At 51.7% G+C, this 12,963-nt stretch overlaps 1 long non-coding RNA gene across 2 annotated transcripts; it reads right to left on the bottom strand.

Annotated features, from left to right (window-relative positions):
- Nucleotides 1-3,555: 3,555 nt before the first annotated feature.
- LOC139044130 (uncharacterized) lies at nt 3,556-7,003 on the bottom strand. 2 transcript variants are annotated; one of them, XR_011501174.1, is made up of 3 exons: nt 6,803-7,003; nt 6,060-6,288; nt 3,556-5,764 (listed from the first exon to the last, which is right to left on the bottom strand). It is a non-coding gene; the product is annotated as an uncharacterized lncRNA (long non-coding RNA). The 2 variants fall into 2 exon arrangements; XR_011501175.1 differs by having other exon boundaries at nt 3,556-5,760.
- Between the last annotated feature and the right edge of the window lie 5,960 nt (nt 7,004-12,963).

Here is a 12,963-nt window from a genome sequence, read left to right as displayed (position 1 = left end):
GGGTCAGTGATAGGGAGGGCAAGGAAAGAGACCTAGGAGTCCAGAAAAGCCAGACTGTGGACAAACAAGATTGATGTCGAGCATCCTCAACAAAAACCAATGACAAAAAAACAGACTCACCAACTCCAGAGGGGGCTTGACCGCATCTAAGGGGACCCCTCTCCGATCACAGACATAACACAAAGACAGACTCAGTGACTTCGGGTGGGAGCCTAAAAGCCCCACCTCATCATTCCAGAGGAGATTCATTCTCCAGAGGGATCCGGAACCCTAGACTAGTCAACAGGGATTGCTCCTGTTTCACCAGAGCCAAGCATCGTCCCATCCTGAGTAGCTGGGTCATGCAATCCTTCCATTCAGAGGGGACTCTCACTCCCCTGAGCCAGGCTACCCCCAGATGGGACTCAAACCCTGAAGCCAGACATTAACAGGAAGACTTTATGAGGCAACTTAAAGAAATAAATCTTATAGCCATGCTGTGCGGTTGGCGCCACTCACCTCCATTGAAAGATCCACAGAGCAAAGCGCTCAGTGCAGCTGCTGCTGGGTCTCCCGAGGGGGCGGAGACATCAAGCTGGCAACATGAGCACCACAAAGAGGCAAACCCGATATTGGGTGCCAATTTGTTACTGAAAGCAAAACGCGTTCCATCCTGGTGAGTTACATCAGACTCTCTACCAGAAGTAGTTGTCTCACAAAGTAAGCTATATTTGCAGCAAATAGGAGACCATGAGGAATCATTTCCAGAGTCATGGTGTCCCCAGACAAAGGGAAGGAGGGACATTTATTTCAGATGGGGAATGAATATTCAAAGGGGAGAGGTGAGTATCCTCTTGCACAGACTCAGATAGAAAGCATGCTTCCACACACACTGCAGGTGATGGTAACAAGGCCTACGCTCCTCCTGGAGAGAACTTAGCATTAAAAATAAGGCAAAGGTCATACATGTAGCTCTTGTGGGAAGGTCTGGTCTGGCACCAGGAGGTTGGTGATGGCATCTTCTTAACATAACAAAAGGAAAAAATTTGGAAAAAGTTAAATTCTTGTAAACCCACTCTTGAGTTCCTCAGGACAACTAGTCAGTGATAAGGGCAGGTCCCTGTCAGTTCTGACAGGGTCACTGTGAATTCAAGGGAGGACTCTGTGAGGTCAGAGGGGGTATATGTGAGGTCAGGGGAGGTATCTGTGAGGTCAGGGGCACTCCCCCTGAGTTCAGGGGTGGGTCTCTGTGAGGTAAGTGGGTGTCTCTGTGAGGTCAGGGCAGGTCTCTATGAGGTCAGATTTGGTCTCTGTGAGGTCAGAGGGGTTGCCTCTGATCACATGGGAGAGCCATGTGGCCAGGGAAGTTCTCTGTTAGGTCAGGGGAGGCCTCTGTGAGGTCAGAGGGAGTCTCTGTGAGGACAGATGTTGTCTCTGTTTGATCATGGGTGGTCTTTCATGTCAGGGGAGGTCTCTGGGTGGCCATGCAGGTCTCTGAGTTCAGGGTCATCTCTGTGAGGTCAGAGTTCTGCAGGGGAGGAAGACATTTCCTCCATCCACTCTGGGTCCTTCTGGCTGTACAATGAATTAAATTCACATGAGACAGAATAGCAGGAGAAAATTAAAGCTTTATAACATGTATACATGGGAGAGACCTCACCTTAAATACCATCTTCAGCTAAAGACAAAGGAGGATGTTGGGGGTGGAGGGAGTCAGTTATGGGAGATTGTCAGAAAAGCACAGTACACAAGAGTAAGGTTATATACAGATATAAGTCCTTGCCTTCTGCATTGATAAGAGTTTCTAGAGATAAGGTCATCCCCCTTCTTCCTGGTACAGAAAGGGAGATATCTTTACAGATGGAGATTTCCTTTACAAATGTAAATATCTCTTAACAGAGGGTAAGTAAATTCTACTTTTCAGAGTTTCTCTCATGTCTGCAGTTTTTTGAAAGATTTTTAAATTTTTTTTTATTTTTCCTTTTTCTCCCCAAAGCGCCCCTCTACACAGCTGTGTATTCTTAGTTGTTGGTCCTTCCAGTTGTGGCATGTGGGATGCTGCCTCAGCATGGCTTGATGAGCGGTGCCATGTTCACACCCAGGACTCAAACTAGCAAAACCCTGGGCCACTGAAGAGGAGCGCGCAAACTCACCACTTGGCCATCGGGCCAGCCCCCATGTCTGCAGTTTTTAAAATTAACCAGCCCAAAATAATCCTCATGCTAAAGAGACGTATCTTGGGATGGCCAATTCCAGTCCCCCACAGTTCTCTGTGTCTTCATGGGAGGTCTCTGTCAGGTCAGGGAGATCTCTGAAATCAAGGGAGTTCTCTGAGTTCAAAGGAGGCTTCTGCGAGGGGATGTGAGGTCTCCGAGGTCAGCAGAGGTCTGTGTGTTGTCAGAGGAATTCTCTGTGAGGTCAGAGGAGATATCTATGATATAAGGGGAGGTTTCTGTGAGATCAGGGTAGGTCTCTGTGATGTAAGGGGATGTCTCTCTGAGGTCAGGGTTGTCTCTCTGAGGTCAGAGAGGTCTCTTGATGTCAGCTGTGGCTTCTGTGAGGTCAGGGAGTACTCTGTGGGGTCAGAGGTGGTTTCTGTGGGGTCATGGGAGTTCTCGGTGAGGTCTTGGGAGGTCTCTGTGACATCAGAGTGTGTATCTGTGAGGCCAGGGGAGGTCTCAATGAGGTCAGAGGGGCTTTCTGTGAGTTAGGGGGAGGTCTCTTTGTGGCCAGATGGTGTGTCTATGAAGTCAAGTAAAGTCTCCGTGAGGTAGGAGAGGTCTCTGTGAAGTCAAGGATGTCTCTGTGAAGTAAGGGATATCTCTGTGAGGTCAGAGGGGCTGTCTCTCAGGTCAGGGTAGGTCTGTGAGGACAGAGATGTGTCTCTGATGGTAGGCGAGGTCTCTGTGAGAGAAGGGAGGCCTATCTGATGTCTGGGGAGATTTCTGTGAGATCTGGGTGTTTCTCAGATGGCAGAGATGTCTCTGTGAGGTCAGGAGAGACCTCTGTGATTTCAAGGAGGTCTCTGTGAGATCAGAGGTCTCTGTGAGATTAGATCTTGTCACAGTGAGGTCAGAGAGCATGTTGTGATGTCAGGGGAGGTCTCTGTGAAGTCAGACCAAGTTCTGTGTGGCAAGATCAGCTCTCTGTGAGGTCAGAGTGGGTATCTGTGAGGTCATGGGAGGTCTCTGAGATCAAGGAGATCTCTGTGAGTTCAGGCAGGCCTCTGTGAGTTCAGGGGAGGTCTATGTGACATCAAGGGAGGTCTCTATGAGATAAAAGTGGGTCTCTATAGGTCAGGGAAGGTCTCTGTGAGATCAGAGGGTGTCTTTCTGAGGTCAGGAGCGGTCCTCAAAGACAGGGAGGTATCTGTGATGTCAGGCAAGGTCTCTGTGAGACAGGGGAGGTCTATTCCAGGTCAGGGGAGGTTTCTGTGAGATCAGAGAATGTCTCAGAGGGCAGGGAGGTCTCTGTGTGTTCAGAGAATGCCTCTGTGAGGTTGGAGAGGTCTCTTTGAGGATAAAGATGGTCTCTTTGAGGTCACTGGAGGTCTCTGTGAGGTCACATGAGGTCTCTGTGACATCACTGGATGTCTCTGTGACCTCACACAGGTCTCTTTGATGTCAGGGAGGTGTCTTTGAGATCAGAGAGGTCTCTTTGTGCTCACTTGATGTCTCTGAGTTCAGTGGAGGTCTCTGATGCCACTGAGGTCTCTGAGGTCAGGGAGGTCTCTGTGAGCTCAGGGGAGGTATCTGTGCAGTCAGGGGAGGTCTTTTAGGTCAGGGAGTTCTCTTTTAGGTCAGGGGAGTTCTCTCTGAGGTCAAAGTGGTCTATCTGAGTTCGCAGGAGGTCTCTGCTAGCCCAGAGGACATCACTGTGAGGTGATGTGAGGTCTCTGTGTCATCTGAGGGAGTCTCTATGAGGTGTGGGGAGGTCTCTGTGAGGTCAAAGGGTTTCTCAGTGAGGTCACGGGAGGTCTTTGTGAGGGCACAGTTGGTCTCTGTGAGGTTAGGGAGGTCTCTTGATGTGAGATGGGGTCTCAGCAAGGTCATGGAGGTCTCTGTGAGATCAGGGGATGTCTCCGTGTGTCAGAGCGGGTCATCATCAGGGCAAGGGAGGTATGTGTATGGTCAGAGGGGCTATCTGCAAGGTCAGAGGAGGCCTCAGTGAAGTCAGAGGGCTCTCTGTGAGGTCAGGGGAGGTCTCTGTGTGGTCAGAGCAGACCTCTGTGAGATCAAGGAGGTCTCTGTGAGGTCAGGGGGGTCTCTGTTTGGTTAGAGGGGGTCACTGTGAGGTCAGGAAGGACTTTGTGATGTCAAAGGTGGTCCCTGTGATGTCAGAGAAGTCTCTGTGGGGTCTCTTTGAGGTCAGGGTGTGTCTTTATGAAACCAGAGGATGAGTTTGTGAGGTCAGATGGCATCTCTTTGAGAACAGAGGAGGTCTCTGTGAGGCCAAGTGGGGTCTCTGTGAAGTCAGGGGAGGTCCCTGTGAGGTCACAGTAGGTCTCTGAGGTCAGCTAACGTCTCTTTGATGTCAGAGGAAGTCTTTGTGATTTCAGAGGAGTTCTCTGTGTGGTCACAGGAGGTCCCTATGAGATCAGGGATGTCTCTGGGGTCAGGGAGGTCTTTGAGTTCAGGGGAGGAATCTATGATGTCAGGGGATGTTTCTGTGTCATCACCAGGGTTCTCTTTGAGGTCAGAGAAGGGGTCACTGTAGTCAGAGGTGGTCTCTGAGGTCACTTGACATCTCTATGAGATCAGATGGGGTGTCTGTGATGTTGGACATCTCTGTGAGGTCAGGGGGATGTCTCTGTGAGGTCAGAGGGGGTCTCTATGAGTTCAGCGGAGGATGTGACATCAGAGTAGGTCTCTTTGAGGTCATAGGAGGGCCCTTTGAGGACAGAAAGGGGTCTCTGTGAGGTCTTGGTAGGTCTCTGTGAGGTGAGAGGGTTTCTTTGTGAGGTCAGGGGAGATCCAGGTGAGGTCAGATGGGGTGTCTCTGAGGTCAGGCGAGGGCTCTGTGAGGTCAGGAGAGGTCTCTCTGAGTTCAGAGGGCATCTCTTAGATTAGGGGAGGTCTCTGTGAGGTACGAAGATCCCTCTCCCCACCACTGCCGAGACCATCAACCTCCCTTGGGACGCAGGGCATGGCTAGCAAGGACCCAGATGAAGCAGGCACTACCTCCCATGTCGGGCACATGACACACCCAGGGGCTCCCTCCCCCAGCAGGGCCAGTGACACCTCCCAGAAAACCTTCAGGACTCAGGGCCCTTTTCTCTGTCCTTGCCCCACTGACAGAGTCTTGGCCCAAATGAGTGGGACAGTCAGCCTCCTTTGGGTATATCAGGCAAGCCCTAGGGTGGTCTCCCTCCGCCCCTCCTCGGTGGACTCAGGGAGTGGGCCAGGAGAGGGCTTCTCTCAGCCCTTCTTGTCAGGTATCTCCCAAGGGGAGCACCCTAGGCGGAAGGAATGCGGGCTTTCCTCAGTCCAGAGTGGAGGATGGGAACCGCTGATAGGAGAGCATGCCTGTAGGTTTCCCCTTCGTTCCCTGGGTGGCATGCCTGTGCTGCCACACTCCTTTGGCAAGCCTTTCTCAGCCTTCTGACTTGACACAGCTTTCCCAACTCCTGGGGAAGAAAGGTTCATTTGTGATGAGAGGCTGTGTTTTTTCCAGCAATAAGTGAGGATGGGGATGAACCAGCTGGCACAGGGAGTCTTGCTGCCCTTCTGGGTCAGTTGGGAGCAAACAGGGCCAGAAAACCTCTTCCAAGGAGGAAAGCAGCTACCTGAACAGAGAGGGGAAAGGGTCATGAGAAGCCCTGAAGGAAGTGGGAACCCCAGCTCCCTGGCAGCTGCACGGGGCCTCCGCCAGAGGGCGCCCCCACCCCGCCAGATCCCCCCCACCCAGTGCGGGGCTCCCAGTGAGGCCAGAGGCCGGATTCCTCCCCCCACCCCTCCCTCCCACCCGTGCATGCACAGTGGGAGGAATGGTCCTCAGGCCAGGGAGCAGGGCTCCCACAGTCGTGAGAGTCAGTCAGAACCCTAGGTCAGGTCGGGGAGGTAGAGAGGCCATGGGTGCACCTGCCCTCCTCTCCTCAGGTCCCCAAGATTCTGGATGCCCACGTGGCAGCCCACGAAGCCAACGTCCAGCCGTCCCTACAGGTTTTTCTCCCACCGCTGCCCTACAAGGCGCAGGGAAGGCCAGACAGGGTGCTGAAAGGCAGTTTCCAGGCGTCATCCGTGGCCTCCAACCTGGATCTGGGTGCAGGAGGATAGCATCCGACGGGGAAGGCGGGGCGTGACACAATCCCTGCGAAAGATCCCCGAGGGCTGCTCCTGGTGAGGATGATGCTGGCCACCATCCATCTCGACCCTGAGGCGGCTCCCTCCCCTAGACTTGGCCAGAGGTGGCCCGTTCCATAAGGCCACCACCCAGGGATCTCTGACTCTCCCAGGGAAGCCCAGGCAACTGTGGAACGCCCCCATCACCGCAGGCATCCCTCAGGCCAAGGCCAAGACTAAGTCTGGCATCCTCCCTGGGGAGCCCAGGCAGGGCACTAAGGACCCGGGTGTGGCGGGCAGCAGCTCCCAGGTCGGGCACACCAGAATTCCAGCAGCTTCTACCTCTGATAGAGCTGATGACCCTTCACCGAAAACTTTCTGGACCCAGGGCTCTTTCCTTCCTAGCAGTCCCATGGACACCGTCTTGGCTCGAGGGGCTGCGTTGGCTGGCCCTCTTTGGGAAAGTCGGCAAGTTATAGGGTTCTCCTCTCCCTCTGCCCCAGAGTGGCATGTGGGTGGGTCCTCCCAGTGCAAGCACTTACCTGGGGGGATGCCCCATCCGTTACGTAGGTGGCCAGTCTGCTGTGCCGCTCTTCTTTGCAAGGAGCTCCAGGCCTTCTGACAGACTAGGCACAGTCTTCCCTCCTCCTGGGGTAGAAATGTTCAAAGGTGAACTAGGGTCCACCTTTCCTTCTCCTGTTTCTCACCTCCCCTTCTGACCTTCGGCTCAGGTGGCTGCTGGCCTTCTCACGGGGAGGCCTTCTGACCCTGTTTTCCAACAACGACTAGGGGAGGACACCCAGGCTGTCTCTCTGCCAGCTGGCTCATTCCAGGCCTCAGTGACTGGTAGAAAAATCACAGCCCCACATCACAAATGAACCCTTTGACTCCAGGAGGAGGAAAGGCCCTGTCTATTCAGAAGTCCCAGAATGCCTTGCTCAGTAGTGTGGCAAGGCAGACAGGCCACCTAGGGAGCAAACCAGGAGCCCTCCATGCAAGCTCTTCCCTCAGCAGGACTCACCCTCAGCTCCAGGAGTCAGACAAGCCTGATGTCCTGCTGCCTGGGGCACTACCCTTGCCAGAAATCCTAGAATAAGGGCGGAGAGACACCTTCTCCTGGCTCTTTCCCTGAGTGCACAGCCACAGGGCACAGGGGGAGGCGCACTCTGGCTTGCCTGCTTTCCTTCAGCTGTGTTTCACATCCCCTTCCCCCGTTCCGCTCAGGTCACTGCTGCCTCCTTGGAAGAGATTTTCCAGCCCTGTTTGCTCACATCTGACCCAGAAGGGCAGCAAGACTCTCCCTGTGCCAGCTGGTTCATCCCCATCCTCACTTATTGCTGGAAAAAACACAGCCTCTCATCACGAATGAACCTTTCTTCCCCAGGAGTTGGAAAGGCTGTGTCAAGTCAGAAGGCTGAGAAAGGCTTGCCAAAGGAGTGTGGCAGCACAGGCATGCCACCCAGGGAACGAAGGGGAAACCCACAGGCATGCTCTCCTATCAGCGGTTCCCACCCTCCACTCTGGACTGAGGAAAGCCTGCATTGCTGCTGCCTAGGGTGCTCCCCTTGGGAGATACCTGACAAGAAGGGCTGAGAGAAGCCCTCTCCTGGCCCACTCCCTGAGTCTACCGAGGAGGGGCGGAGGGAGACCACCCTAGGGCTTGCCTGATATACCCAAAGGAGGCTGACTGTCCCACTCATTTGGGCCAAGACTCTGTCAGTGGGGCAAGGACAGAGGAAAGGGCCCTGAGTCCTGAAGGTTTTCTGGAAGGTGTCATTGCCCCTGTTTTGGGAGGAAGCTCCTGTGCATGTCATGTGCCTGACATGGGAGGTAGCACCAGCTTCATCCGGGTCCTTGCCGACCATGTCCTTCCTCCTGAGGGAGGTTGATTGTCTCGGCAGTGGTGGGGAGAAGGATGTGAGTGGTGAGACAGGCCTTCCATCATTTCCTGTGTTGCCCTGGGAGGAGCTGGGTACCCCAGGTTTTGGGACCAGGGAACGGGCTGCCTCTGGCCTGGTCTTGGAAGGACTGTCTTGTGGTCCAGAGATTGTCAGTTGCCATGACCATACACTGGAATGGGACTCAGGGATCCTCACCACCCATGCCTCAGTGGATTTCATCCTGCCTCATGCCCCCCTTCCCCATGAAACCAGGTCTGGTTCAGAGGCCACAGATGTGACCTGGGGACCCAGCTTTCACCGCTCTATTGGGCCTATGCTGAGATATTATTGGCAGTGGTGAGAGAAAGGGTGGGGGAGGTGGCAGTGGCTGCTTTGGTGGGGTGTGGAGGTGGCTGTAATCCAGACACCTGGCATCTTGGGAATCTGAGGAGAGTGTCATGGACCACTCACACCATCCCCAAGTCCCTGACCTTTCCCAAAGTTCCTGCTGACTCTCACCCCTTTAGGAGCCCTCTTGCCTTTATTTAAGCCCATCACTCCAACTACACACGCCTTGTGACTGGTGCCTGTGGCCTCGCAGTGACCCTCACGATGGCTGAGTATCGGGTCAGCTGGGCTCTGATGGTGTGGGGCACACTCTTCCAGTGATCATTTGCCAGTGAAGGCAGTGGTCCCCATTTCCCTCAGCTGTGCCTCACATCCCCTTCTACTTTTCCAAGGGCCCATTTGCATTGTTTGGCAGTGGTGGTTTTCTCACCCTCTTTGCCTGCAACAGACCGCAGAGTCAGTCAAGCTGTCCCTCTGCCTCATGGTTCATTCCAGGCCTCATTTGTTCTTCTGACAGACACTGCCTCTCATCACAAATGAATCTTTTGACACCCAGAGAGGGAAAGACTTCGTCAAGTCACAAGGCCGAGAACAGCTTGCCAAAGGAGTGTGACCACACAAGGCAGACACCCTAGGGAACAGACAGGGAACTCATCAGGCATGCCCTTCCATCAGCAGGTACTGCCCTCAACTCTGGAGTCAGGAAAGCCATGCTCTCCTGTTCCCTAAGGCACTAACCTTGTGAGAAATCTGTGACTGTGAGCTGATACTGGCCCTCCCCTGGCCCTCTCCGTGAGTGCATACATGCGGGGCAGTAGGAGAGGAGCACCCTGCAGCTTGCCTGCTTTGTCCAAAGGAGGCCAGCTGTCCCAGCCACCTGGGTCAAGTGATAAATGTCAGTTATAAAACCCAGTGGGGGCTATGACAGATGCAGCTGTGGGATGGGGAGATAGTATTATCCTGTGGGCTTGAGGCTTGGTCATCAGCCATGCTGAAAGGTCAGAGGGGCCTGAGACTTTTTTGCGTGGTGAAACTGACATGTAAAGCAGAGGAAAGTTGCGGCTGATTTGGGGAAGTTGGTTGAGCACCCTTGAGGACCCCTGCGGTGGGAGAACCTGGGCATGGAAGACTGTGTAAATAGGCTGCACTGGGAAGCACTGTGATAAGAAGAGGTGTCTCTGATCACTGATCTGAGAGGTGACATTTCCAGGTAAAGCTAGAGTCTGGGGGCCACCCCTCAAGACCACCGGGTTTAGGAATTTGAGATTCAGAGACAGGCAGAGCTAAGTTTAAGTTCTGGCTCTGTCATTTTCTAGCCTCATGATTTTGTCATTTTAATCAAGCTTTCTGAACCTAGCTCATGTCACTTATAAAATGAATAACTTGTCTATAACTAGCAGGGTTATGGTAGAGGTTAAAGAAGCAAATACATGTAAATCCCCATCGCAGGGTTTCAATTAAAGCTACGAGAAATGTTTTCTCTTTTTGGGACCTCCAGGGTCAAAGTGTTTTAAGCCATCCTTGTTCCTGACACATTATCAGTATTTGACCTTGCAGTAGTTAATGATTAATATTGATTTAGGGCCAGCCCCGTGGCCAGGTGGTTAAGTTTGTGTGCTCCACTTCAGTGACCCAGGATTTCACCGGTTTGGATCCTGGACACGGAGATGGCACTGCTCATCAAGCCATGCTGAGGTGGCGTCCCACATAGCACAAGCAAAGGCACCCACCACTAGAACATACAACTACATACTGGGGGGCTTTGGGGAGAAGAAGAAGATTGGCAACAGATGTTAGCTCCAGTGCCAATCTTTTAAAAAAATATTGATTTAGGTGGTACTTTATAGTTTACAAATATATATGTATATACGTAAATTGTGAGGTGAAGAATGTTTCTGCCAATGCTAATGACTAAGACGGAACTCTAGCTAGCATTTCACTAAGATACCTGCAGGAGTCAACTCAATTCCCCCAAATTAAACTCCTGCACTCTCTGTTTGCTCCGCCTGTCTGCCCTGTGGGGACTGTGGGACACGACTAGACTTGTGATGTGTGCACTCCTCCTTCTTCCCTGGGTGAGAGGGGTTAGTGCCTGACTTGTGTAATGAGAGTCACTGACATGAGTCCTTAGATCGTTCCACTCACCACTAAAAAGATACTACAGGGGCCGGCCCGGTGGCGCAGAGGTTAAGTTCGCACATTCTGCTTTGACAGCCCAGGGTTTGCTGGTTTGGATCCCGGGTGCGGACAGGGCACTGCTTGGCAAGCCATGCTGTGGGAGGTGTCCCACATATTAACTAGATGAAGGTGGTCATGGATGTTAGCTCAGGGCCAGTCTTCCTCAGCAAAAAGAGGAGGATTGGCAGCAGATGTTAGCTCAGGGCTAATCTTCCTAAAAAAAAAAAAAAAAAAGAGATACCACAGGAGCCTGGCCACATGTCCGAGGCCATGTTAAGCAGAGCTAGGGCTGAATTTCTGATGTTATCTGAATCCCACATGTGGAGGAGCCAAGGGGACTGAAGGCAGGTGCATCCAGAGAGTGGTGGCAGGGCACAGCAGGGAGGGTGGGGGCTCTAAAGGGCTGGGGTGGTGTTGGAGAAGCAATCGGGTGCACCTAACCAAGAATTATTAACCCATAAATTCCAGAGTGGTGTGCTGCTGTGGAGACAAGAATCCCCATGTGACAATTGTGAGGGTTTCCTAGGATATGGTTTTAATCCTAGGAATTAAAAATTAAATAACAACTATGAACAGGAGGTCTAATTAAAGTCTAAAACTATTATTATTTGGCAAGGGCTGCCTTAACCAAATACTACAAACTGGGCTTAAATAACAGAAATGTATTTTCTCGCAATTCTGGAGGCTGAAAGTTGATCAAGATGTCAGCAGGGTTGGTTTCTCCAGAGACCTCTCTCCTTGGCTTGCAGACAGCTGCCTTCTCACCACGTCCTCACATGGTCTTTCCTCTGTGTGTCTTCCTCTTCTTACAAGGACACCAGTCTTATGGTTAGGGCCCCACCCAGAGGACCTCATTTAATGTTCATTAGCTCTTTAAAGACTCTGTCTCTAAATACAGACACAGTGGGGCTTGGCACTTCAACATGTGAGTTAGGGGGACACAGTCCAGCCCATAACACCCCCGATGCTCATTTTGTTATCTGTAAAATGGGGATATTGCTATCTTCCTATGTGCGAAGTCACCAAAGCCTTCTTACTTTTGACCCTGGGAGGGGAGAGGGTCTCCCTGCTGGTCTTCACTCACAGGGCATTCCTGTGGGTTGGGCTGGGTGGGGGCCACTCCCAGGTGAATGTTCAGGGGTTCGTGCCTGGTGTATCCAGCGATACTCCCTACCTATGTGGTCTCTCTTTTGTTTTAAAGACTGGATTCTCATGACTTCCTTCTTTTTCATCAGCTTTATCTGCTTAGTTTTCAAACTGTTCCTGGATGAGACACAGAGGAGGACGGGTGGCAGCTGAGCTCCTGACAATGACACAACAGGTGAGAAGGGACTTGCTCTCATTCCTGGATTGATCCCTCTTTTGCCAAGTGGTCGGGTTTCTCCTTCGGGCCTGGATCCTCTAAACACCCTGGGAAATATTGGTGTCCATTATGTTCACCACCCTGTTAGGCGTGCAGCAGGTGAGGGATGGGTGTGGAAATAATCTTCCCAGCATTCACACTCACTTGCTCTAGTCTCCATTGAGGCTGTGTCTTCACAGAAGAGATGGGAAAGTTTTTCTTCTCATCCAGTGGCTCAGTGGAGAAATAATTCCCTCACTTACCATGTTAGTAGCTGCAGTGGCCTTACATATGTGTGAACACAGGCAATAGAGATGAGTGAGGGCAGAAGCTCCTAGACCAGTGGGGAGGTAGGTGTTTCAGCAGGTGAGTCCAGTGTCACAAGAGCTGGAGTGGAGGCTGTGCAGCCTGGAGGTGGGGGAAGAGGATAGGACGAGAGAGAGCGATGAGGAACCACTTATTTATGTCCCTCAATTTTGAACATATTAAAGTTTTTATAAGCTATAGTGTACAGAGGAAAGACCATGTGAGGATGTGGTGAGAAGACCAACTCTTCATTTCACAGTTTACATATATAACAGCATTTGTAATCTGTAAAGTACCAACTAAATCAATATTTCTTTTTAAGATTGGCACCTGAGCTAACATCTGTTGCCAATCTTCTTTTTTTTCTTTTCTTTTCTCCCCAAAGCCCCCCAGTAAATAGTTGCAGCCTGGAGATGGGGGGAGAGGATAGGACCAGAGACAGCAATGAGGAACCACTTATGTATGTTTCTCAATTTTGAACATATTAAGGTTTTTATAGACTATACTTGAACATTTTGATAGTACCAAAAAAAGATAAAATTCTCTTAACAAAGACAACTCAATTTCCCTCTCTTACTAACCTTGGTTCAAGTTTGAAAGCCAAATGCAATATATGCATAATATTGTTTTCTTAATTATGATTGTGTGC

This window comes from Equus asinus, unplaced genomic scaffold, assembly GCF_041296235.1.
Source record: "Equus asinus isolate D_3611 breed Donkey unplaced genomic scaffold, EquAss-T2T_v2 contig_617, whole genome shotgun sequence".
NCBI classification, from domain to species: Eukaryota; Metazoa; Chordata; class Mammalia; order Perissodactyla; family Equidae; genus Equus; species Equus asinus.
This window is presented reverse-complemented; position numbering and strand designations above follow the sequence as displayed.